This window comes from Trachemys scripta, chromosome 20 (assembly GCF_013100865.1).
Source record: "Trachemys scripta elegans isolate TJP31775 chromosome 20, CAS_Tse_1.0, whole genome shotgun sequence".
In the NCBI taxonomy this organism is placed as follows: domain Eukaryota; kingdom Metazoa; phylum Chordata; order Testudines; family Emydidae; genus Trachemys; species Trachemys scripta.
Window position 1 is genome coordinate 16,625,418 of NC_048317.1, and position 23,829 is coordinate 16,649,246.

A 23,829-nucleotide genomic window follows, 5' to 3' on the forward strand; every position below is an offset into this window, starting at 1 on the left:
GGGGGGGGGTGGCACTATATGTGAAAGAAAATATAAAATCAAATGAAGTAAAAAACTTAAGTGAATCCATGTGTTCCATAGAATCTCTATGGATAGTAATTTCATGCTCTAATAAGAATATAACATTAGGGATCTATTATCAACCACCTGACCAGGACGGTGATAGTGATGATGAAATGCTAAGGGAGATTAGAGAGGCTATCAAAATAAAGAACTCAATAATAGTGTGGGATTTCAATTATCCCCATATTGACTGGGAACATGTCACCTCAGAACGAAATGCAGAGACAAAATTTCTCAATACTTTAAATGACTGCTTCTTGGAGCAGCTGGTACAGGAACCCACAAGGGGAGAGGCAATTCTCGATTTAATCCTGAGTGGAGCACAGGATCTGGTCCAAGAGGTAACTATAACAGGACCACTTGGAAATAGTGACCATAATATACTATATTATAATATAATAACTTTTAACATTCCTGTGGTGGGAAGAACACGTCAACAGTCCAACACTGTGGCATTTAACTACAGAAAGGGGAACTATGCAAAAATGAGGGGGTTAATTAAACAGAAATTAAAAGGTACAGTGACTAGAGTGAAATCCCTGCAAGCTGCATGAACACTCTTCAAAGACATCATAATAAAGGCCCAACTTAAATGTATACCCCAAATTAAAAAACACAGTAAAAGAATATGAGGAGAAATTAAAGAGGCTAGGACTTTTCAGCTTGGAAAAGAGGAGACTAAGGGGGGATATGGTAGAGGTATATAAAATTATGAGTGATGTGGAGAAAGTGAATAAGGAAAAGTTATTTACTTGTTCCCATAATACAAGAACTAGGGGCCACCAAATGAAATTAATGGGTAGCAGGCTTACAACAAATAAAAGGAAGTTCTTCTTCACACAGCGCACAGTCAACCTGTGGAACTCCTTGCCTGAGGAGGTTGTGAAGGCTAGGACTATAACAGGATTTAAAAGAGAACTGGATAAATTCATGGAGGTTAAGTCCATTAATGGCTATTAGCCAGGATGGGTAAGGAATGGTGTCCCGAGCCTCTGTCTGTCAGAGGGTGGAGATGGATGGCAGGAGAGAGATCACTTGATCATTACCTGTTAGGTTCACTCCCTCTGGGGCACCTGGCATTGGCCACTATATGTAGACAGGATACTGGGCTAGATGGTCTGACCCAGTACGGCCATTCTTATGTTCTTGTTCTCTCTTGTTAAAGAGGGCAGGACAAGAGGCAATGGTTTCAAACTGCAGCATAGCAGATTTAGATTAAATCTCAGGATAAACTTCCTAACAGTATCCTAGTTCTGCTTCAGTCCTTACCATAGTGCTGATTGTGTTTGTTTCTATGTGCATAGGATTTGCCATTCTGAGTCAGACCACCAGGGACAGCATCCCTCTACCAGTGCTGGCCAATATCTGTAGGTAATGCATCCTGCACCCTTCTGGGTGTGGGCCCCACAGGCCTTTAACTGAGTGATAGGTTGGTACCTCACTCGGGCTCCTCTGACATACATCATCCCTCACTTTCCTTTAGGAGTAGCAGCCGTGTTAGTCTGTATTCGCAAAAAGAACAGGAGTACTTGTGGCACCTTAGAGACTAACAAATTTAGAAAAGGTGGAAGTAGCAATGCCCCTCTGCCATGTACATTGGCCAAACCGGACAGTCTCTATGCAAAAGAACAAATGGACACAAATCTGACATCAGGAATCCTAACATTCAAAAACCAGTAGGAGAACACTTCAACCTCCCTGGTCACTCAGTAACAGACTTAAAGGCGGCAATTTTGCAACAGAAAAGCTTCAAAAACAGACTCTAACGAGAAACTGCTGAACTTGAATTAATATGCAAACTAAATACCATTAACTTAGGTTTGAATGGCTGAGTCATTACACAGATTGAATTTATTTCCCCACGTTAAGTATCCTCACAACTCGTGTCAACTGTCTGCAATGGCTCATCTTGATTATCACTACAAACGTTTTTTTCCCCTCCTGCTGATTATAGCTCATCTTAATTAATTAGTCTCTTAGAACTGATATGGCTACTTGCACCTTTTCATGTTCTGTGTGTATACAGATCTCCTCACGATATGTTCCAGTCTATGCTTCTGAAGAAGTGGGCTGTAGCCCACAAAAGCTTATGCTCAAATAAATGTGTTGGTCTCTAAGGTGCCACAAATCCTCCTGTTCTTTTTCCTTGAGGAGTATCTTACTCTTTGTCAAAGCACCAGCTGTCACCCATGATCCAGAAGCGAAGGACCCAGAATACCCTGGTCACCACCTTTTCATGGGGAAGAGAAAACTGTGTTCCTGGTCACCTTGCCAGAGCACCAGGTGGGTTTTTTCTTGGGATCCCTCTTTAACCTAGGGCAGCCTGTGGTATTGGAGACTGTGCTTTTCAGGGCTGAGCTTCTCAGGCAGAGAATCAGGCAGGGTGCTGTGAAGCTTTTGTTATGCACTGCTACAGAATAAAGCAGAGCCCTTGCTTAAATACTCAGTGATCACTGACCAGCATGGAGCCCACTGGTCCCCTCTGTGCCTGCTCCACAAGGATGTGAGTCTTACAGCCCCAGGTAGAGAGGGGTCCCAAAGTATGCTTTGCTCCCTGGGGGTCTCTGGTTCATGCCGTGGATTGGGGGGGGGTGTCACTGGCTAATGGCCCATCAGGCAGGGAGGGCCAGGGACCTGCCGCCCCTGCCTTGCACCAGTGAGCAGAGGGCAGGATGCTCGGCTCTGCACCCAGCCATAACTCTACCATGCACACAAACCAAATGAGTGAGGAGATGCCACCACCGATGGCAGCTATTTGCTGTGGTCCTCATGCTGAGATTACTCAGCCTTTACTCATTGATTGCAATGACGGGTTTACCCGATTAAGGACTGAATAAATCCCAAGTAAGAAGCCGCCGGGCTGGCCCTCTAGAATTCTAGCATTGGCTGCCAAATACGTTAGCGAAAGAGAGAGATTTATCCACAGCGAAGCTGAGCTGCCGAAGGGCTAGTCCCCACCGTCGTGGCAGTGGTTTGGCAGGAGTTGAATGCATGTGCTTTAGAAAAGGGAAGACTCAGTCCCAGAGTCTATAGAAGCCCCCAAGGCAACGCTGTAACTGAAGGAAGAGAGCTCTTTGCTCTTTGCCGTCTCAGAAGATGGAGGCATGAGGAACCATGGGAGCCTGCAGCTGAGGAAGGAGGAGTCCTGCTGAAAAGCTCTGAATGTTGAGAACAGTTCAGTTGTGCGATAGGCTCCCAAGGGAGGGGCTGAGGAGATACCACTGCAGAGATACCAGGACAGAGAAGCCATTACTCAGAGCAAGGAGCTCTGGGTCAGTCCTGGAGGGTTTCTCTGGCCCTGCTCTCCATGATCACTAAAAACGACTGATTTCCCCAGTGATATCAAGGTTGTGAATGGTGATTTCTCACCAGCTCCAGGGAGACACTAAGGTGTCTTGGCCGTCTGGTTAAGTACCAATTCCCACAGCTCCAGGTATCACCAAGCCACTACCTGATGGGCCAGGTTGACCTGAGCACCACAAAAAGGATGTGGGGGGGGGGGGGAAGAAAAAAAGATGCCAGAGAATGTAGCAGTTCTACAAAGGGACGTATCAGCTTTTAGTTTATCATCATCTCCTCCCATTTCCCCACAAGTTCTCTGACCTCTCAGGCAAGTCCTAGGGAAGCAGCCCCCAGTCTGGGCCCAGCTTTCCCCAAACGCAGCAACTTTCCCCCTGCCTCTCATGCCCCTTTCTGGAGCAGCTTTCCCCTTGGCACTCCTTCAGCCTCCCGATCTCTCCTGAGCTGGGTCTGGCTTATATAAGCCCCAGGTCCCTCCCACTCCCAGCAGCCTTGCAGAGGCATGGCTAAGTGGAGCTGGCAGCTTGGTTGTTTTCTTCCCCACCTGCAACAGTTCACACTGTCACAAAGAGACGGTTGTGATCATCTGGTCCGACCTCAGTCCTGGGTGCTCAGCACCTCACGAAGTCCTCTCCGCCGAGAGGGCTGCGAGCTTGGGTAGATCTGGGAATAAAGGGATTCTCACATTTAGGGTTTCTCACATTTTAGCTGACGGGCTCTCCTGTGAGCAGGCCTCCCTCTCGCTTGCTGGAAATCTCTGTGAAGTGCATGCAGGAGAGGGGGAGAAAAGTGAGCTTCCGAGACAGATTTCTGAGCCCTGGCTCCTGGCTCTGGAAGGAAGGAACAATTTGGGGATGACAGGAAGAGTCCCCAACACCACAAGCCAGAGCTTTCCATTCTGTGGGCACGGATAACTGTGGCCCGTGATTTCGGGCCCTTCGAGGTTTGCAAGCGTGGCCAGGCATGGAGGCAGTGGAATTATCTAAATTGCACCCACAAACTGCAAACACAGAAAGAGAGGCCAGGGTGGGAAAATCTGGCCCTTTATGTTCCAAATGTTCCCCAGGTAAAAATGGGGGAACAAGCACAAAAGCTCGCCCGCCCCCTGGACCTGTGACCAGATGTCAACGAAAACTCTAAAAAGGGAGATCAGGGGGTCTCTGAGCGATGGGTGAGCGCCCCAGTCATTGGTCTCCACTGTGCTGTCTCTCTAGCCATCAGGGCTAGCTGGAATCTGGCCCCAGCAGAGATGTCTGGGTGGGGGGAAGTCAGGAGAAGCGACAGTGATTGCTCCCTTCTGTAGATCCCCCAGCTCCCCCAAAAGGCTGGGAGGGCATAGGAGGAGAAGGGGCACTGGCAGAGGGGAGCAGCCTGCGCCATCCAAAGCAGTGGCACAGCACACACTCCCCATGCGCTGTGGGGGGAGCTGTGGGGGAGTGTCTGCTGGGGCGCAGCCCTTCCTGGAGCTCCCTTTCGAGGCAGTACAGCTTTCAGTCACCCCCACCTTGGGCCACTGGGCCCAGTCTGGTTCAGAGCGCTAACTCCTCTCCCAGGCCAGTGGACCCTCCCAGGACCCCAGGAGGGAGCGGGCTGACCCCTAGTCTCTCTCTCATCTTAATGCTTCTCGTTCAGCTGCTGGAGTAATTTAGTTCGATTGTAATGCTGCGGATCTGGATCCTCTCCAAGGGAAGGAGCAGCAGCTTTCAACCTCGGGGGCCGGCAGGCTCCCGGAGAGCCAGGCACACCCCCAACAGGCTGCTGATGACAGGTTACAAAGAGCTGCAGCCAGCGTGCGCACAGGCCTGCGTGGGGAGCCTGGCAGCACGGGGCAGCCTGGGGCCGAGGCAGCCCTGTGGAGAGATGCTGAGCTCTGCTCCCTGCTTCGTCTGGCTCCCGCAGGCAACCCACCTGCCCCAGTGCGATCACAGAGCTCTGGGCGGGGGGGCGGGGAGGGGGTCCTGCGGGCCAGCTGGGGGAGGTTAGTGCACCGAGGGGAGCTGAGCTACTGCTCTTAACCAGGCTGGGGAATAAACTGACCGGCTGTCATGTAGAGCCAGAGCAGCCATTATTGGCAGCACCAGGGAAGGGCTCTCCCTCCCCTCCCATGACTCGCTGTACCCCTGTCTGCTAAGCCTTGACTCCCCACCCCAGGGACTTCCGTTCCACTGGGCCCCCGGGTGCCTCCACATGCGTGTCTGCTCCTTCCCCATGAGTGGGCCTGTCTGAGTGACTCTCCAGCACTTCCCTTTCCAGCACGCTTCATCCAGCCCCTTCCACCAATCCCCAGACCAGCCTGCCCTGAGCCATGGGACCATGGGTCCCAGATTTAATTGCATGCCTCTTGGTGCATGAGACCTTAATGAGCACAAGCAACCAGGCCCTCAGTGCTAAGCTACTTCCAAAGCACAGCGCCGTCTAACACCGTGCAGGGCTTCTGCCCTGACTGACTGCGGGGAGCATCCCCTATTGACTCACCGGTGCCACTCCCTGCATCACCGCGCCCCAGAGCATTGTAACGGGGCCCTGGCTTTGTACCGACTCCGAGGGTAGAACACCCCAGACTGACATGCTGCTCCCTTCAGCATGCTAGGTGAGGTTAATTTTATGTGAAGGCAGGAAACACTTCTATGCTTTCACTTCGCCGATCCCTGGTGTGCTGGTAGGCCAAGCCAGGCAATTAAGAAATGCATAAAGACCCTAAAGAGACTCGCAGAAGCATAAAAAGGCAAAGCATCCTAAGCCCATGAGGATCTTATACGCAGAATATAGCCACACGGCGCAATAAGAAACAGCTGTTCATAACAAAAACCCAAGGAGCTGCAGTTCCTCGTGCCTAGGTTTGTCTTGAAGCAAATTGCCCTGATAGCAAGTAGCAATCTAGTGAGCACAGAGCTGCAAGTCGCTCCACAGCACAGAGAATCTTGTTCAGACCCACAGGCAGATAGGAATTAAAATTGCAGACAAGTGAGATCTTTATATGCTGCTCCACAACCTGGCAGAACAGCAGCTGCACTGCCAGTGGTACCCAGAACATCCCCATGACAATGAATTCCTAGCAGTGCCTGGGTCCTGTTCATGAGAGCTGGTGAGAAACACATTTCTATTGGTCAGTGAGAGATGGACCTCTGGCGATGCCCTAGGTACATTTGCATGCCCCATGAAGCTGAAGTCCTAGTGATACCCTGAGCACATCTGTGCATGAGGCAGACTTGCAGAACTCCTGAAAAGTCACCTTGTTACAACAGGAACAGTGATCTGGAGAAATGTCAGGATGTTTCCAGGGATTTGTGAATAAAACCCACTAACCCTGTCTTAGCCGCTCCCTCCAAATAGGCCAATGACATTAGAGTGTGGAAAGTATCTTTTATATACACATTATGCCTGCCATCAAACCCCATTTCGGAAAGGAGCCCCCAAAGGAAAGCTGAGTCCCCCTAACTCTTGCACAATCAGAGGGTTTGCAAAGTAATCCTGGCATGGGATTGAGTTCTAAACCTCTATTTAGCATTTGTCATCTGATACTAAGTGTACGTGTGTGAAGGTAGGTGTGTTGCATGGGTGTGTAGAAGTGTGTGCAAGGATGGGTGTGTACCTGTGTGCATGGGTGTGAGTGGGAATGTGTGTGCAAGAGTATATGTAGATGAGTGTTTGCATGTAGTTGGGGAGATTATCATCAAACTAGCTACAGAAATGGCCGGGACCATCTACTACTCTGTGTTTGTTCAGTGCCTAGAACTACACGGTCGCCATTCTTGGCTGGCCCTTGAGCACTGCTATAATAAACATGTTAAGAATAAACAAACATCCTATACAGCCCTCCACTGTCCCAAATGAAGTGGTACACCCTGTAACACCCCAGTGGGTGGATTGGGGAGCTTTGGCATTTATACATTGAAAAGAAAAAACAAGTACATTTTGTTTTAGCCCAGAGACTGAGGTTTGGGGAACTCCATCAGGCACGTAGTAAACTAGGGCCGGTGCATTTAAACTGGGCTCCACCTGCCTCAGTGTGAAAGACACTAGGAGCCTGGGTGCTACTGCTCTCCAGACCCACCGCAGAAGCATCCCCTGTGCACCGCGTGTACCATGGAGAGCTCACCGTTCTGCATCTACAAGGCCTGATGGCTCCTTGGATCGCAAAACTGCAGCCTGACAGCTTCCCTGCTGCCCTCTAATGTGGATTTAAGTAACCTTTTCTCACGACAAGTCACTGAGCTCCATGGGCATTGACTGAGGATAGTACAGAATGTTCCCACAGGCACAGCAAAGCAGTGCATAGCAGAGGGCAACAAGATGGAAACAAGAGATCCTGGATACATCCAAGCAATTCCCTGGACTGCCAGCTGAATAGGACGGTAGCCCAGCACCTAAATCTATTTGGGGATCTGGGCCTAGGTGCCTCGCTGCTATTTGTACCTTTGAAAATTTCCCTGGGCTCCAATTTAGCTCAATGGGAACTAATCTCATCTGAGAATTTTGCTCCAGTTATAGGTGCTGAGCACTGGAAAATCTGGCTGTGGCTATATGGCCATGTCAAGAACCGTATTTCATATTTGGCCCTAGAGTGCTCAGCTCTGGAATTAGCTCCCCCCAATGGCCAGAAAAAGCCTGACTTTACGGAGCTTTAAGGGGCCGTGCTGTGAAGATTGGTCCTTTGAGGTTCTCCCCCCACTCTGAACCTAGTTAGAGTTGGTTGTACCTACCCGTTTGTGGTTGGCTGCTGTCCATGTGCCCTGACTCATTGCATAGGACCGTTTTTGTAAACTCATAAATGAATCATATTAAATAGCTTTAAGATGATGATGATGATGATGTGTACCATAGCACATAGGAGCCTTAGTCATGGGCGAGGGCCCCAGGGTGTCAGGTGCTGAACACACATTAGTGACTCACCACTCCCCTCTGAAGAAGGTATCTTTATCTCCATTGTTCAGATGAGAACGCAGTGGCAAAAGGAGAAGAAGTGACTTCCCCAAAGGGACACAGTAAGTCAGTGGCAGAGCAAGGAATAATGGATGGCTCCAAGATTTAATAAGGGGATACGGAGCTTTTCATCGCCAGGCTGCTGCTTCCAATCCAGCCCAGGCCAGGAACAACCAAAACTTCCTGCTATGGACAACTTGGTCCATTGTTGTGGCCTATGTGAAGTGGTCACACAGTGATTTATCACTGGGCAGGTGCCCACAGAATAACCCTCCACCACTAAGGCATTGGCATTAATTACTCTCTGTGTTGGCAGTTTCAGGCCCAGGGCTAAGGACTGACAAAGCCGAGGAGATGGTGCTCTCTCATAAAGACGATCCATTCCCATCAGATGGCACAGTGTGAGGAACCCTACAACGTTGTTGCTTGTTCCATGACTAGAGGACAACAGTCTCCTGGAGGGTCACTCTAGCTTCTCTCACCGGGACTAATTTCCCCTGGATTTCTTGTGCTAATACGTGCCAGTTTGTAGCATTACACACACTCTGCATGCCTGCACGAAGAATGTCTGGCAATCTCCGTTATGGCTAGATCCAAGTAGATAATTGGGAGCTGATACTTAATTAGTCAAACTTTGCCTCATTTTCTGTTTGGAAAATGCTGACGCACATATTTCCAAATGTCTCACATCTTGTTACTTGACATTATCCATGGATTTCTTTGTGAATGTTTCCCTTCTACCAAGAGCTCACAGTCTGCTGTGAATATTCAATATTAGAATCTGAACATCCTTGCTGCATTGCTTAGTTAAATAAGTCACATGGTTTAGCTTCTCTTCCATGATTGGATGATTTATATAACTAACGTTACAATCACATGCACAATTCGCACAATTTGCAATTTGCTTTGAGTGAATAATTGAGGTTCAAATATACTTTTCACACATATTTGTCCTAGTACAGCTCAGTTTGTAGATTTGCTGTATTGAAAACTGTGTAGAAAAATGACAAGCTATCACTTTAAATTTCAGGGGGTTTCCTGGCCTTGCTCGCAGGCTAGGGGGAGCAGTCAGCTGTGTCTCTCTTTTTGGGGGGTTCTTGTGTCTGATCATTGTGAATTTTAAGGAATAAATCATGTTACATTGCAACCTTCTAGCAAGAGTAACGTCTTTATCTAACTTCTCTGTGCGTATGCTGTGGACAGAACAATAGATAGACAGATGGATCCTTTATGTCAGTCTAGCCACAGGAGACTGAGTGACCATTTCTGCCCTGCTAGGTTCAAGAACCAGGTGACTTGTCTATTTTAACCACCTAATTAGCCAACCAGGCTGGCTCGATCTGGCTAGTTTAGCTCTGAAGTGCCCATCAACCAGTGCATGGTCTGAATTGAAACTGGGTGTGGAGGGATCCACACCGATTTCAGAAGATGCAGAAAGGACACTGGCTCTGATTTGCATCAGAACTTTGAATGCCATATGCTTTCTTCAATAGATTGGACCAAATTGACTTTCAGTCACCGGGCTGTAAATCCAGAGTGACCACATTGAAGCTGAGATAGGTTTATGCTTAGATACCATGATAGTTCCCTTAGAAATTCCTAAAGGAGGCAGATGGATTTACACCAGTGAAACAGAAAGCCGAATGTGACTCAATATTCTCTATGTGGCACATCATTTTACAGTTCAATCCACAATCTACTTCCATCTGTAAGGCAACTGATCACCAGTCTAGGTTTATTTGTACTCCTGCTGAGATATAAAAACAACAGCCTGCAAAGTTATCTTTCCTGGATGTCTTTATTGTTTGCATAGCACAGACTTCCCTTGGTGGAAAAAGTGGTTTCGGATTGATTCTCCCTTAAAAACAACACATGTTTCATTCAGGGAAGGAAATGATGCACCAGACTTTGAAAGACGTTTGTGAAGCTTGTGAAACCTCAAACTCTACTGCTTTGGTCTGTGCCAATCTGCCATAAGCAAGGAACATGGAACTGGGTCCATTCCTTTCATGGTAACACTTAGAACTGGTGAAAAACTTGGATTTTCTGTTCCATAGGAAATTCCAACATTTCAAATTCTGGTTTTGTTCTGAACTGAAACCAAACCAAAAAAAATCCACATTGTTTTGAGTCAATAGCAACATTTCATTCTGATTTTAACCTGTCCCACGGTGTGGCTCAGGCCTCCTCTCTTTTGTCTCTGTGGTGCTTGCTATCACCAGTGTTAGGAGAGACACGTTCACGCCTCGCATGGGTGGGGTCCGGGGTTCTTTTCTGGCACCTGGTGCCTCCACTGCTGGTGATTCCTCACTGTGCCACGTGCCTTTCACTGTCCCTAGTGAAAGTCAATACAACCAGCTGGCAGGAGTGTAAAGCCCAGCGCACGAGGGAAAATAAAGTACATCAACTCAAGCCCCAGGGCTGGAATGCCACTCCCCAAACACCAGCATAACAAGGAGGCCTTTACTGGGAACAGGAAGGATGGAGGGAAGGAAACGGGGAAGGTTAACTAGTAAGTACTAAACATTAATAAATAAACCAATCTGCCCCATCCCAACACTCTCAATTTACCCCAGCTCCCTCCCTGGCACCTTCTCAGGCAGATGGTAGGCTGAGCTTGAGTATCCTGAGAGGGAACGTTAAACCAAAAGGTGCCCTTACTTCGTTCTCCACCCCTGGGTGGGACAGGCTTCTCTTCTGACTCCTACCAATCCTGTGGGCTCCTGGTCTAGAATCCTACATTTATAGATCCCAAGGCCAGAAGGGACCACTGTGCTCATCTGGTCTGACCTCCTATACAACACAGGCCAGAGACCTGCCCCACAGTAACTCCTAGAGCAAAACATTGGATCTTGATTTTAAACGTGTCAGTGATGAAGAATCCGCTATGGCCCTTGTTAAATTGTTCCAGCGGTGAATTACGCTCACTGTTACAAATGTACACCTTATTTCCAGTCTGGATTTGTCTAGCTTCAACTTTCAGCCCAGGGATCTTTTTACACCTTTGTCTGTTAGATTGAATTATCCAACATTTGTCTCCCATGTAGGTACTTATAGACCGGAATCAAGTCACCCCTTAACCTTGTCTTTGTAAAGCTACATAGATTGAATTCCTTCAGTCTATCCCTATCAGGCAGGTTTTCTAATCCTTGAATCATTCTCATGGCTCTTCTCTGAGCCCTCTCCAATTTATCAACATCCTGGGGAGATCTTGGCTGGCTCTTGGTAGTCGGCGGCAGTGTGGCGCTATCTCTGCTGGATGCTGGTTTGCTGCAGGGCTTGAGCTGCCTGATCCATGCAGCTGGATTTCCCAGCAGCGGATGAACTCCATTTGGTGGAAGGGGAAGTTTTGCTTTCAAAAAATTAAGCTTTCTCTCTCCTTTGTGTAGAGTTAGGCTGTCCCCTCACAGGGGGTGCTGCAGCCCTTGCTTGTAGGCAGGTGATTAGTCCAGTTTTAAACGGGCCGGTCCTCTTTTTGGGCGTTTTGCCCCCCATACGGTACTGAGACAAAGCCGGACATAGTTTTGTCTGGTATTGGACAAGGGGCACCATTTTGAAGAGCTTGTCATTCTGCCCCCACCAATGTGACCTCGCAAACACCATGCATGCAAGGTCACATGGGCAGGGGTAGACCCACACCATTCCCAGAAGTATTGGAATGTCCAGTATTTTGGGAATGCCGGGATGGCCACCCTACTTGCTTGTCATTAGTCCAGTGGACTGCTTGTACAGATCACCCCATGCTGAAACCTCCCAATTGGCCTCAGAAGGGGTTTCTAGTTCCTTCTGTCCTCATCCCTGACTCCAAGCATGCTGGGAAATGTTGTCAGGAGGTTATGGTAGTCATCATAGCTGTAGTCCTGTTGGTAAGGTCCCCTAGAGGGACGTTGCCAACTGGCACTCCAGGAGCTGGCAAACAGCAAGTGGGAGTTACATTTAAATTTGATATTATAATTTATAAAATATTATAGAAAATAAATTTCAAAACAAAAAGTGAAATTGCCAGTCTGATAAGATTTCATCTTTATGGAAACATTTTGTTCCAACTTTTTTTTCCTACATAAAATTTCACTGTAATTGAGATGTTCTCATGGAAGTTTTGATTTTGATGGAATGCCATTTTCTGAAGGGAAAAGATTCCATTGAAAAATTTCCAGCCCTGAGCTAATAATCCTGTTGTTATTCAGGCCAGTATTCCAGTCTTCGCCTGATATGGGAGAATAATTGAATCATAGAAATGTAGGACTGAAAAGGACCTATAGAGGTCATCTAGTCCATCCCCCTATGCTGAGGCAGGAGTAAGTCTGCCTAGATCCTGGAAAGACAGGAACTGTTGATGTTCAAAACATTTCAGTGAGAATGTTCATCAAGAGAAAACAAGGCTGTCCTAAGACAAGTTCTGTGATCTGATGGAGACAAGGTGCTGGAGATGTTTGCTTCATGCTAAAAGGCGAGGTTATTGTAGAATGAAAAGAAGACCATAGCAATGTGCAAAAGAGTTTCACATGGTCAGCAAGGTGCATCTGCTTCATCTTGCAATCTGCAACTAAATGAATGGGGAATTCTCCATTCATTGGACCTTTGTCCACCTGATGACAGTCTTGAAAACTGGAGTAATAGAAATGGGATGAAATTTAATAGTGCAAAGTGCAAGGTCATGCACTGAGGGACTAACAACAAGCATTTTTGCTATAAGCTGGGGAGGTATCAGTTGGAAGTGATAGAGGAGGAGAAAGAGTATTGGTTGATCACAGGATGACTATGAGCCGCCAATGTTATGTGGCCATGAAACAGGCTAATGCAGTTCTAGTATGCTGTGAACAGAAGAGAAGCAAACAGAGGGAGTTTGCCTGGGAATCATCTGAGAGGAGCTACCGTGAGCGCTGCATTAGGGGGGCTGTGTTGTGAGCTGGTGAGATGATTATCCAAGTGTCTATCTGCTGTGACCTTTTGTTTGACTGGTGCTAGTTGCAGGGACTGTTTGACCGTGTGTTTGTTTGTTTAAAAAGTGTGAATTGGGAGTGCTTCGTTCCAGGTGGGCCTTGAGTGGTTGACTGAGGGAAGGCTTTAGGCTGGGGCAACTGCTTGGAGCCAGCAGCCTTATAAAAAAGCAGCCAGTTGCGAACTGAGTGAGCTGCAAAGAGAGGAGAAGCAAACAGAGGGAGTTTGCCTGGGGGAGGCGTTCCCACAGAGTTTTTGCCTTTCAGGTTTCTGTGAGCAGTAAATACAACATCTGAAGAGGCTCTTAGAAGGAAGACAATATGGATAGTGACCTGCACAGGATGTGCCATGTTTGTCTTTCTCCCAGAGGACAGAAGCGACTACGTCTGTACGAAGTGCAAGCTGGTCTCCATATTGGAAGAGAAGGTTAAAGGATTAGAGACCCAAGTATCAACCCTGAGCTGCATCAGACAAAATGAAGACTTTCTGGATAAAAGTCAGTGTTTGGTACTGCAGGCACAGCATGCTGAAGAATCAGAGAGGGCAGTGCAGAACGGGGAAGAAAATTGGCAGCATGTGACCTCCAGAAGAAGAAAAAGGAGAACCCATGTACCCCCAATGCAGATAAAGGTAAGAAACCGTTTTCAGGCTCTCTACACAGGTACTATGGCGGAGAATGATTTGGAAGAATTATCTGAGGGAAGGGATCAGAAGAAGACCCCATCGACTGGAAAGCATGGGATGCATTATCCTAGGGATGGGGATTCCATGACCATCACTCCCAAGAGGAGGATACGACTGGTGGTGATTAGGAACTCCCTCTTAAGGGGGCTGGAGTCATCCATCTGCCGTCCAGACTGGGAAACTCGAGAAGTGTGCTGCTTGCCTGGAGCTAGAATTCAGGATGTGACGGAGTGTCTGCTGAGACTGATCAAGCCCTCGAACCACTATCCCTTCCTACTTCTCCACGTGGGCACCGATGATACTGCCAAGAATGACCTTGAGCAGGTCACTGCAGACTGTGTTGCTCTGGGAAGAAGGATAAAGAAGTTTGAGGCACAAGTCATGTTCTCGTCTATCCTCCCCGTTGAAGGAAATGGCCCAGGTAGGGACCATTGAATTGTGGAAGTAAATGCATGCTTACGCAGGTGGTGTCGGAGAGAGGGCTTTGGATTCTTCGACCATGGGATGTTGTTCTAGGAAGAAGGATTGTGAGGAAGAGATGGGATCCACCTAATGAAGAGAGGGAAGAGCATCTTCGCAGGCAGGCATGCTAACCTAGTGAGGAGGGCTTTAAACTAGGTTCGCCGGGGGATGGAGATCTAAGCCCTGAGGTAAGTGGGGAAATGGGATCCCGGGAAGAAACACAAGGAGGAAGGTGCAACAGGGGAGGCCTCCTGATTCATACTGAGAAAGTAGGGCAATCAGCTAGTTATCTTAGGTGCCTGTACATGAATGCAAGAAGCCTGGGAAACAAGCAGGAAGAATTGGAAGTTCTGGCACAGTCAAGGAACTCTGATGGGATTGGAATAACGGAGACTTGGTAGGGTAACTCACATGACTGGATCACTATCATGGATGGATTTAAACTGTTTAGGAAGGACAGGCAGGGGAGGAAAGGTGGAGGAGTTGCACTGTATGTAAGAGAGCGGTATGATTGCTCAGAGTTCCAGTATGAAACTGGAGAAAAGCCTGTTGAGAGTCTTTGGGTTCAGTTTAGAACTGAGAGCAGCAAGGGTGATATTGTGGTGGGCGTGTGCTATAGATCACCAGACCAGGAGGATGAGGTAGACGAGGCTTTCTTCGGACAACTAACAAGTTTTCAGATCACAGGCCCTGGTTCTCATGGGAGACTTTAATCACCCTGTTATCTGCTGGGAGAGCAATACAGCAGTGCACAGACAATCCAGGAAGTTTTTGGAGTGTGCTGGGGACAACTTCCTGGTACAAGTGCTGGAGGAACCAACAAGGGGCCATTCTCCTCTTGACCTGCTGCTCACAAACAGGGAAGAACTGGTGGGGGAAATAGAAGTGTGTGGGAACTGGTCGAGTTCAGGATCCTGACAAAAGGAAGAAAGGAGAGCAGCAGAATACGGACCCTGGACTTCAGAAAAGCAGACTTTGTTCCCTCAGGGAACTGATGAGCAGGATCCCCTGGGAGCCTAATATGAGGGGGAAAGGAGTCCAGGAGAGCTGGCTGTATTTTAAAGAAGCCTTATTGAGGGCGCAGGAACAAACCATCCCGATGTGCAGAAAGAAGAGCAAATATTACAGGTGACAAGCTTGGCTTAACAGTGAAATCTTCAGTGAGCTTAAACACAAAAAGGAAGCTTACAAGAAGTGGAAACTGGGACAGATGACTAGGGAGGAGTATAAAAATATTGCTTGAGCAGCAGGGGTGTAATCAGGAAGGCCAAGGCACGACTGGAATTGCAGCTAGCAAGGGATGTGAAGGGTAACAAGAAGGATTTCTACAGGTATGTTAGCAACAAGAAGAAGGTCAGGGAAAGTGTGGGCCCCTTACTGAATGAGGGAGGCAACCTAGTGACAAATGATGTGGAAAAAGCTGAAGTACTCAATCCATTTTTTTGCTTCAGTCTTCACAGAGAAGGTCAGCTCCCAGACTGCTGCACTGGGCAGCACAGTATGGGGAGGAGGTGAGCAGCCCTCAGTGGTGAAAGAACAGGTTAAGGACTATTTAGGACTACTTTTCTCCATAATTTGAGCACTGCTCTTTTGGCTGTGATTATAATTCGGAGCCAACTGGCTAGTTTCCCTTTGCTAAAGCCATTTGTGTCAGAGGAGCTCAGAATGCTTTGCAAAGGTTCATTAAGACATATCGTCCCCAACCTGTCACCTGGGCTGTAAGGAAGCTGTGATAGAGCCAGGCAGAAAGCTCAGAACTGCTGATTCCCACTCATTTGGGCTAACGTTTGGATACACTGGACCAGAATCCACCCCGACAGATCTCATCCAGATCCACGTGGTTATAACTAAGATCTTCAGTGGGGGGGTTTGACTGGGGTGTACTTGCAGGAGGTCAGGTAAGTGGTGGTCTCATGGCCTCCACTCTTATCCTCAGATGTTCCTTGAACTTGTTTCTGTTTCTCTCATCCCAGGGCACATGGAAGGGCCCAAACTGGTCAGGCTGAACAATTTGCTTCTTCATGAGTTTGGCTCAACATCTATCAAACCCAGGGAAAATCTGTTCAAAAACCTCCCTGGAATCAGCAAAAAGAAACATGAGCCCTCCTCAACATCTCCTTTATGGCGGGAGCAAGCCAACGTGGTGTCGACCTTCCTGGCACGCTTGCAGGCTCTGTGCTGCCTTTGATCTCATGGACTTTTGGGTTGCCTTAGGAAGCACATGTTTAGCTGTATGCAAAGACTTTGTCTCTTCCTTCCTCCACTCAGAGGTCAGCTCTGAACAGGACACAAAAGGCTGGTCATAAATCCCGACTGATAATTGGAAAGTTTCCTTTTTCCTAGTGACTCAAGGACTGTAGAGAAGATGGAGCCTTTAAAGCTGGTCTGTTTTCTCCCTTGCCATGAGATGATTCCAGCGTGGGTCACTCCTGTGTGCTACTGAGGCACTGGGTTGGACTTGGCAGCCAGCTCCATTCAGTAATTCTCACAAATATTCCTAGTGCCGCTTTAGATTGATGATGCTTCCCCCCTTCCTTCCTCCTTATATTGTCACTTAACTGCGCGGACTTACAAAGCTGTTAATCTTTCACACACATGCTTACGTTAAGCAGCTTAAGAGCACTGCAAACACTTTATCCTCATAAAGATTGAACTGCCCTGATATGGAACTTGCATTCCTGAAATAGAACAAAATATATGAACGCAAATAAAAGCTGAAGGTCAGGGACAGGTGGAGAGACTGTAAATATTTCTGGGCCTATATTTCAGGGGGCTCGAAATGAGGAGACTGGCGGTTGATTGGCTTCAGGCTGCTTCTGTGCTCTTAGTCAGCAGAAGTGGGGAGCGGAGCAGAGGCAGGGCTGGGAGGCGGTGTGTGCACAAAGACTCCATACTGCACAAGAGTGAGCCTTGATAGCTGTACAGATGGCTCTAGTGGGAGTCCCTCCAGAGCTGGGAGGCTGATGCCATGACAAGCACGTGCAGCATGGATGGGGTTCGGTGGGAGGAGGGGACCCTCGGGTGCATTGACTGGGGCATGAAGGGAGCTCCTTCGCCGGTCCTGCCACTCCTGTTGATGCCAATGGATCAGCACTTCTGGTGGGTTGGTGTAAGCAATGCCGTCTTCAGGGTGCCTGCAGCAATGCAAGGGAAGGGTGCCGGCTGCCTTCATGGTCTGGAGATGAGGGATAGGGAATAGGAGTCGCTCTCTGCAGCACAGGCCTCCTGCACAAAGAGATCTCACACATGGCCTGAAGATTTCATCTCTGCCGTCTCCATGAACACAGCTGCCTAACCCGCTGGTGATGGCACCCAGTGACTGTCTCTGAAGCTCCTTTCCCAGATGGGAAGCCAACAGACGGCTCCCTTCTCCGGCTGCATGGACTTGTCAGGCTTCGATACAAGGTCAACGTGCAAAAAGAGATCCAGCCCAGCCAACCCGGGGATGTCAGGGAGAAGGGGCTCAGCTGGTGCCATTGCCCTGGCTTGTCCTCATGGGCACAAGAACGGCTCCTTCGAAGCCATTTCCGGCTCCCGCTCTCGTCGGCGCCACAGGATGGATTGAGGTCCAGCGTGTGCCCATCAGACCATGCAGTTCAATCAGGTTTATTCCTAGAAGTATTTTGCTACAGGCCACATTCATTTGTTGTAAGGCACTGTGCAATAAGGGGGCTTTCTCCTGCTCTTCACACTGGGACATAACCCACCTTACCGAAGGGCGATGCTCGCTGGTCAACAGCAGACGAGACCTGCTGGGTCAGCCAGCTTATCCTGCAGGCCAGGCCAGGATTGGTCCCTACAGTCTGTCCTTCAGCTCTGTGTCCACCAGCTTTACATGGCTCAATGACTGAAGCAATTGGTAATGGTGGATTTCTTTCTTCCCCTCAGGCTGCTAAGGAGAGAAGAGAAGCAGGGAAAGAGACACAATGTTGAACTATCCCCTAGCACTGAACATATGGTAGAAAGGCCAGTCTTTCTTGTGGGACTAGGTCTGATGATGATTTTAGGCATGTGCATTTTGTGTCCTCAGGTTGTCCTTTCTCCCTCATCCCAGTCCCATTGTACCTCCCTATCAAAAGCAGAGCTGGGCCCAAGCAGCCGACTTGGGATTCATATTTGGATCCTGGCTTCACCTGGGTTAGTGTGTTCTCAGATCAGCCTCTTGGATAGGTTAGACCCAACCTCAAATGCGGATCAGATTCAAACTTTTCCAAAGAAAAGGAGTGTTTATAACAAACCCTGGAGGCACCAGCAAATACGGCTGACATAGAGTCTGAGCCCTTTAGCACCAAAAGTTCATGCCCCGGCCATGTCAGCTCAAGGATGAAAGATACCTCGGCTAGTTGTGAGGAAGTGGCAGGCTGGTAGAATTAGAGCTGGGCGGGCAATAGCCATTTTGTGGGCAATTCTGCGATTTTGAAATTTTTCCCGTTCTGAAATGGAACAAAAAGAAAAAAACAAGACAAGCCCTCCCCCCTTTGAAATGTCATGGGAAATATTTAAAAAAAAATAATTTGAGGTCAATGAAATGGAAACATTTCATTTAGGTAACAACGGAGCATTTCATTCCGATTTCAACCTTTTGTTACTTTTATTTTTTTTAAAATGAAATAAAACCAATACATTTTGGTTCAAAAAGTCATTTCAACATGAAAAATTGAAAGATTCCACTCTGAAATTGTTGAAACAGGATGGCTGGACATTCCCGAAATGCTGAATTTCTTTTTAAAAAACGAAATGTAATTGAAATTGACAGTGGTTTTGAAACATCTCTATTTTGACAAAAAACGACATTTTTTGTCAAAGAACCGTTTCAGTGAAAAATTTCTGACCAACTCTAGTTGCAAGCACTGTGCACCACCACTAGAGGGCACCATGATTTAATGCCACTAGGCTGGAGTGCTTCAGTTAACTCCTCAGTTACAGGTCACATCCAGTTCTAACAGAAGATTTTAATCTTGAAAGACACTCTAAGCACCGTGACAAAAGTGCAAACAGCAAATGCATCGCAAGGACCTGTGTGTTACTGAGTGTGCTTACGCCAGGGTGGAGATGTGGGGAGGACTAACAGGCTTTGTCTGCATTGAGGAGGTGTTCCAATTTCTGCCATTGCAGTTACTCCAAGCCTGATCTGGAGAAAAAAGGCTGCTTTCTGCATCGGTGCTTGAAAACGGGGTAAGCAGCCCCCGTGCAGATTGCACTGTACAACAGTTCATCCTGACCGCACTAGGGATTTGCACTAGGTTCAGCAGGGACTTGAAATCAGGGCCAATCCCCAGGCCATGCAAGGTCTTAGATCAGCAGATGGCCCGGGGCTCTCTTTTCTGTAGGTCCTGCTAAAACCCAGTGGGCCTGATTCTCACCGACACCCAGGCCCCTTTACATCGCTCTGGCAGTGTAAATGTGGGGTTCCCCTGGGTTCAGGCCCCTTCACATTGCTAGAGGGGTGCACAAGGGGCCTTGGTGTGAATGAGAATTAGGCCTAGTATGTTCATCTTTTTCTCCCCATAGATTTGAATGGGTTCAACTGAATTGATGGAGCAAAGATTTTTCTCTCTCCCTCCACCCTTCCCACCCTGGCAGAGAACTCGCGGTAAAAGTTGGCTGCACAGAGAATTGCGGTGAGAGAGTTAACCTTTCCCAGAGCCTGTGGGGCAGCTGCAGTTTATAACTGTGTTTTCTGAGAGAGCTATAAAGTTGTCTCCCATCAGTTTTCTGGCGGAGGCTGAGAGTCATCAGGAGTTGCATAAGGGATGAGGTATAATTCAACCAATTATAACTGGCAGGTTCTGCTGCACTTGTAAAGTACGGATTTTAAAGCCTGCAATTGCTGATAAACAGTATTACAGCTGGAGGGGAGAAAAACCTATTTGCAGTGGAAAGGGGAATTGCATTCCTTTAACCCTTTCCTCTCCTGGGCCTGCTGGGTCCTCCGCATGCATCCCTCTGGAATGAGACATTCAATAGCCAGGGGTACCCAGCACTGCCTAGGAGGAACTGCCTGGAGCACCCAGAGCTGCCTGGGGGGACACTCGGCAGCAGAGCAGGTGGGTTCTACCTGGCTGCACCTGGCATGTGCAGCAGCCCAGCAGGCACATCTGTTCGGGAGCCAGGTGTGTTCCAGTTGGCTGCGCCCGGCACCCTTGGAGGCACGGTGCGTGAATTGTGTCTGGAAGGAGCAGCAGAAGCCAAGGAGATCGTCACTGAGCGCTTTCCCTCTCCCTTCTCATCCTGTAAATGCCTTTCCCTTTTACGCTCCATTTAGACCTGAACGGGTAAACGTTTCCCTTTGGCAGAATTAATTGCTATCTCGCTATTAGATAATTGTCCCTTAGTTTTAGTGCAGCTGCTTTAGAATTGCACAATAACCTCACCCGAGAGCATGAGAGTGCTGCCCCAAGGTAGCATTTGTCTCCACACGTGGAGAGACTAATAGCTTGGATTAAGGAACAGCGAGGAAGAGAAAAGCTCCCTGGCTTGCAAAATACCATCCAGTGTATTCACAACTTCACTTGCTGCTCCAGCCCCCAGGCCATAACTTCTCTCTCCTGCCCTATAACCTGGGGATATTTAGAACTCACCGCACTGTGGGCAAATACACTGCACCTAGAAGGCCAAATCCCTGGCTGGTGTCAGTCAGTTCAGCCGCATTAAAGTCAGTGGAGGTGTGGCAATACACAGCACCTGAGGGTCTGGCCAGAAGTGTTAATTCTCAATGAGTTCACACCCACAGCCTAGTGAATAGAGAGCACCAGGGTTGGAGTGAGGAGACATCTGTTCTGCCAGGCCCTTCCCTCACCTAGTAACGTGATAACGTCTGAAAACCTCATCTGGTCGGTCCTGACATTTCTGGGAATGTTCTCGGTATGAGTGAGCAGAACCCGACTGATTTGGGCGAAAATCGGAAAACCTACAAATTCCAATAAAATCTCAGTTTGGTGACTGGATCCAAAGGCGAGGCAGTGACCTGGCAGAGGCCGGGGGAGGGGAGCAGAGTCACTCTAGATGCAGGGGCGAGGCAGTGACCTCAGGATTAGGGACAGGGCATCGCAGAGCTTCCTCGCATGCAGCACCATAGGGGCCCTCTCTGAGCCTGATTTTAGTGGAGATCAGGCTTTTATGGTTTTCTGATTTCCACCAAAATCAACAGGGTCTGACCAGAGTGAGGGAAAGGGCCTGGCTGGAGTGTGGGAAGGACAAAGGCCCAGATGGGGGCGTACAGCTCGACCCATGTAAACAACAAAGAGTGCAACTCCTAGTGATGTGAACTCCCCTTTGTAAAGTGCTTGGAGACCAAGGCAGGACGAGTGCTATGGTCCTGCTTTTCCGAAGAGCTGAGCAGATGCAGCTCCCACTGACTTCAGCTGGAGCTGTGTGTCCTCAGCGGCTTGGAGAAACCAGCCTCTTATGGAAGAGTTAAATATTCCTCCAGCCTCATCTTGATCCACAGAACTGCGGAGAAATGTTGAGAGCAGGTGAAAAACTGAGCACTAGAGGGAGCCCTTCCCAAACTGGCACAGCCATAAAACCCTGATTAGCAAATAAAAGTTAGTGTCAGATTAAATTTAAGGACTTGAGAGTTCAAACAATTTCCACCAAGACCCATTGTGTCAGGCAGCTTGTTTGGATAGCTGTGTGAGAGGAAGAAAAAAGGCCCGGGAGAATTTCCTCTTCTTTATCTAGACATTTTGGTATCACACGAATCACGGGGATTCTCTGTAGGAGAAGTTACAGTGAATTTGATTCATAAAGAGGACACACAAGGCTGAGAAGTTTTCGGAAGAAATGCTTTAGTCAAACACAAGTTCTTGGGCTCAGCACAGGAGTACACGGGTGGGATTCTGGCCTGTGCTAGGCAGGGTCAGACTGGATGACCTGATGGTCCCTTCTGGCTTTAATCTCGCTGACTCTATGAGCTATGTGGGGAATTTGGGTGGTGCGGTGTCTAAATCTCATTCCATACTCTAAGGGAGCCAGGAGACAGTGATGGCCGCTCATTCCCGCATTGGCTCCACTGGGTCAATATGGCTTCCTCCCCAACGTCAGGTAGTGGCCACAGCTGGAGGCTGGATTCCAGCTAGATGGACCAATGGACTGATGCATGGTGCCAAAGTTATTTCTTATGTAGCTAACTGAAACACATAGTTAAATATTTAAACCATGGGGATCTCTTTAGAGCCGACGTCCCTGAAGCAGGGACAGAGGCTAACCTCAGACTGACGTGAAGCCTGTCCTGGAGAAGCGAGTAGCATAATGTCTGCTTCAGACCGGATCCGAGTGGAGAAAGAAACTGCTGGGGTTTAGCAAGCAAAGGTGTGTGTCTTGCCCATGCTGTCAGAAAACGGAGCCCCCATGCGCTGCTCCCAGATGCCTGTGTTTATTTGCAGAGCAATTCCAGTAGCTACACATTTATTTGACCCGCAGGGTACTGAGTGTCCTCCACTCCCAGTTGCTCTCTGCCTCACAGGGCTGGGCCCTTACACCTGGGCGGCTACAACAGAGGTTTCCTGTTGGCTTTAAGTGTTCAGGTTGGTTCCTGTGAGAGGTGTTGTGTTCTAGTAGGGTTTGTGGAACTGGGAGGCAGGGACCCTGGGTTCTAGTCCTGCTACTGCCTCTCCAGACTGAAACAAGCCACTTATACTCTCTGTGGCTCGGTTGCCATATCTGGAAAGGGGTGGTGACAATATCTGCTTCTCAGAGGCTCACTTGGCTGATGCTGGTTGAGCACTTTGAAGTGTTAATTTATCTCAGCTGATCCATCCCTAGATGTCCGAACTGCTTTGCTCTGGAAATCTTGCCCGTAATGGGTTTTCTCCTGATATTTCTGGGCCTCCCAGGTGTGATGGAAACAATCAGAAAATGGAGCCTCCAGTGGCCCAGCCAGAGGGTTTGGAATTAGACCCAGGCTTTGGAGCTCACAGCCTCCCCAAGAGGCCAGGACAGAACATCTCCTTGAGGAGCTGGCCTGGCCTGGGAAACAGCATGGCAGAGGTGTGGATTCAAGGTGCTGAAGTCATGTCTCCATGGGATATGGGAGCTCACCTGCACCCAGATGGTGGGAGGCAGATACGTGGCCCATTGTCATGGGGTACCTCAAACCGTGGGGAACCCTATGATAGAGTGCGCCCCTGCCACAATGACAGTCCTGGAGATCCCTCTGTTCCTACTGGGCACATGTGGCCCAGATACTGGCAGCACCTGCTTCCCCATAACTCCCAGCCACCTCTAGGGCTGAGGAAGGAGTTTGGTTTCCATGGGCCATTCAGTCCTTGGCCTCTGTGCTGAGCCTGCCAGCAGGTGGGGGCACCCAGGGATCATTGCGATGGTAGTTTTGTTGACCTGGGCACACTGTTGACTCATATCCAACTTCTCGTCCACTGTAACCCCTAGGTCCTTTTCTGCAGAACTTCTGCCTGGCCACTCGGTCCCTAGTCTGTAGCAGTCCATGGGATTCTT

General features: G+C 48.5%; 1 long non-coding RNA gene across 1 annotated transcript in view; it reads left to right on the forward strand.

The window, feature by feature from the left end:
• Positions 1–9,331, forward strand: part of LOC117868322 — a 29,463-nt gene extending 20,132 nt beyond the window's left edge. The window contains exons 4-5 of the long non-coding RNA XR_004643605.1: positions 2,215–2,346; positions 8,603–9,331. This is a non-coding gene — a long non-coding RNA (uncharacterized LOC117868322). The remainder of the gene's footprint in view (positions 1–2,214; positions 2,347–8,602) is intronic.
• Positions 9,332–23,829: the final 14,498 nt, after the last annotated feature.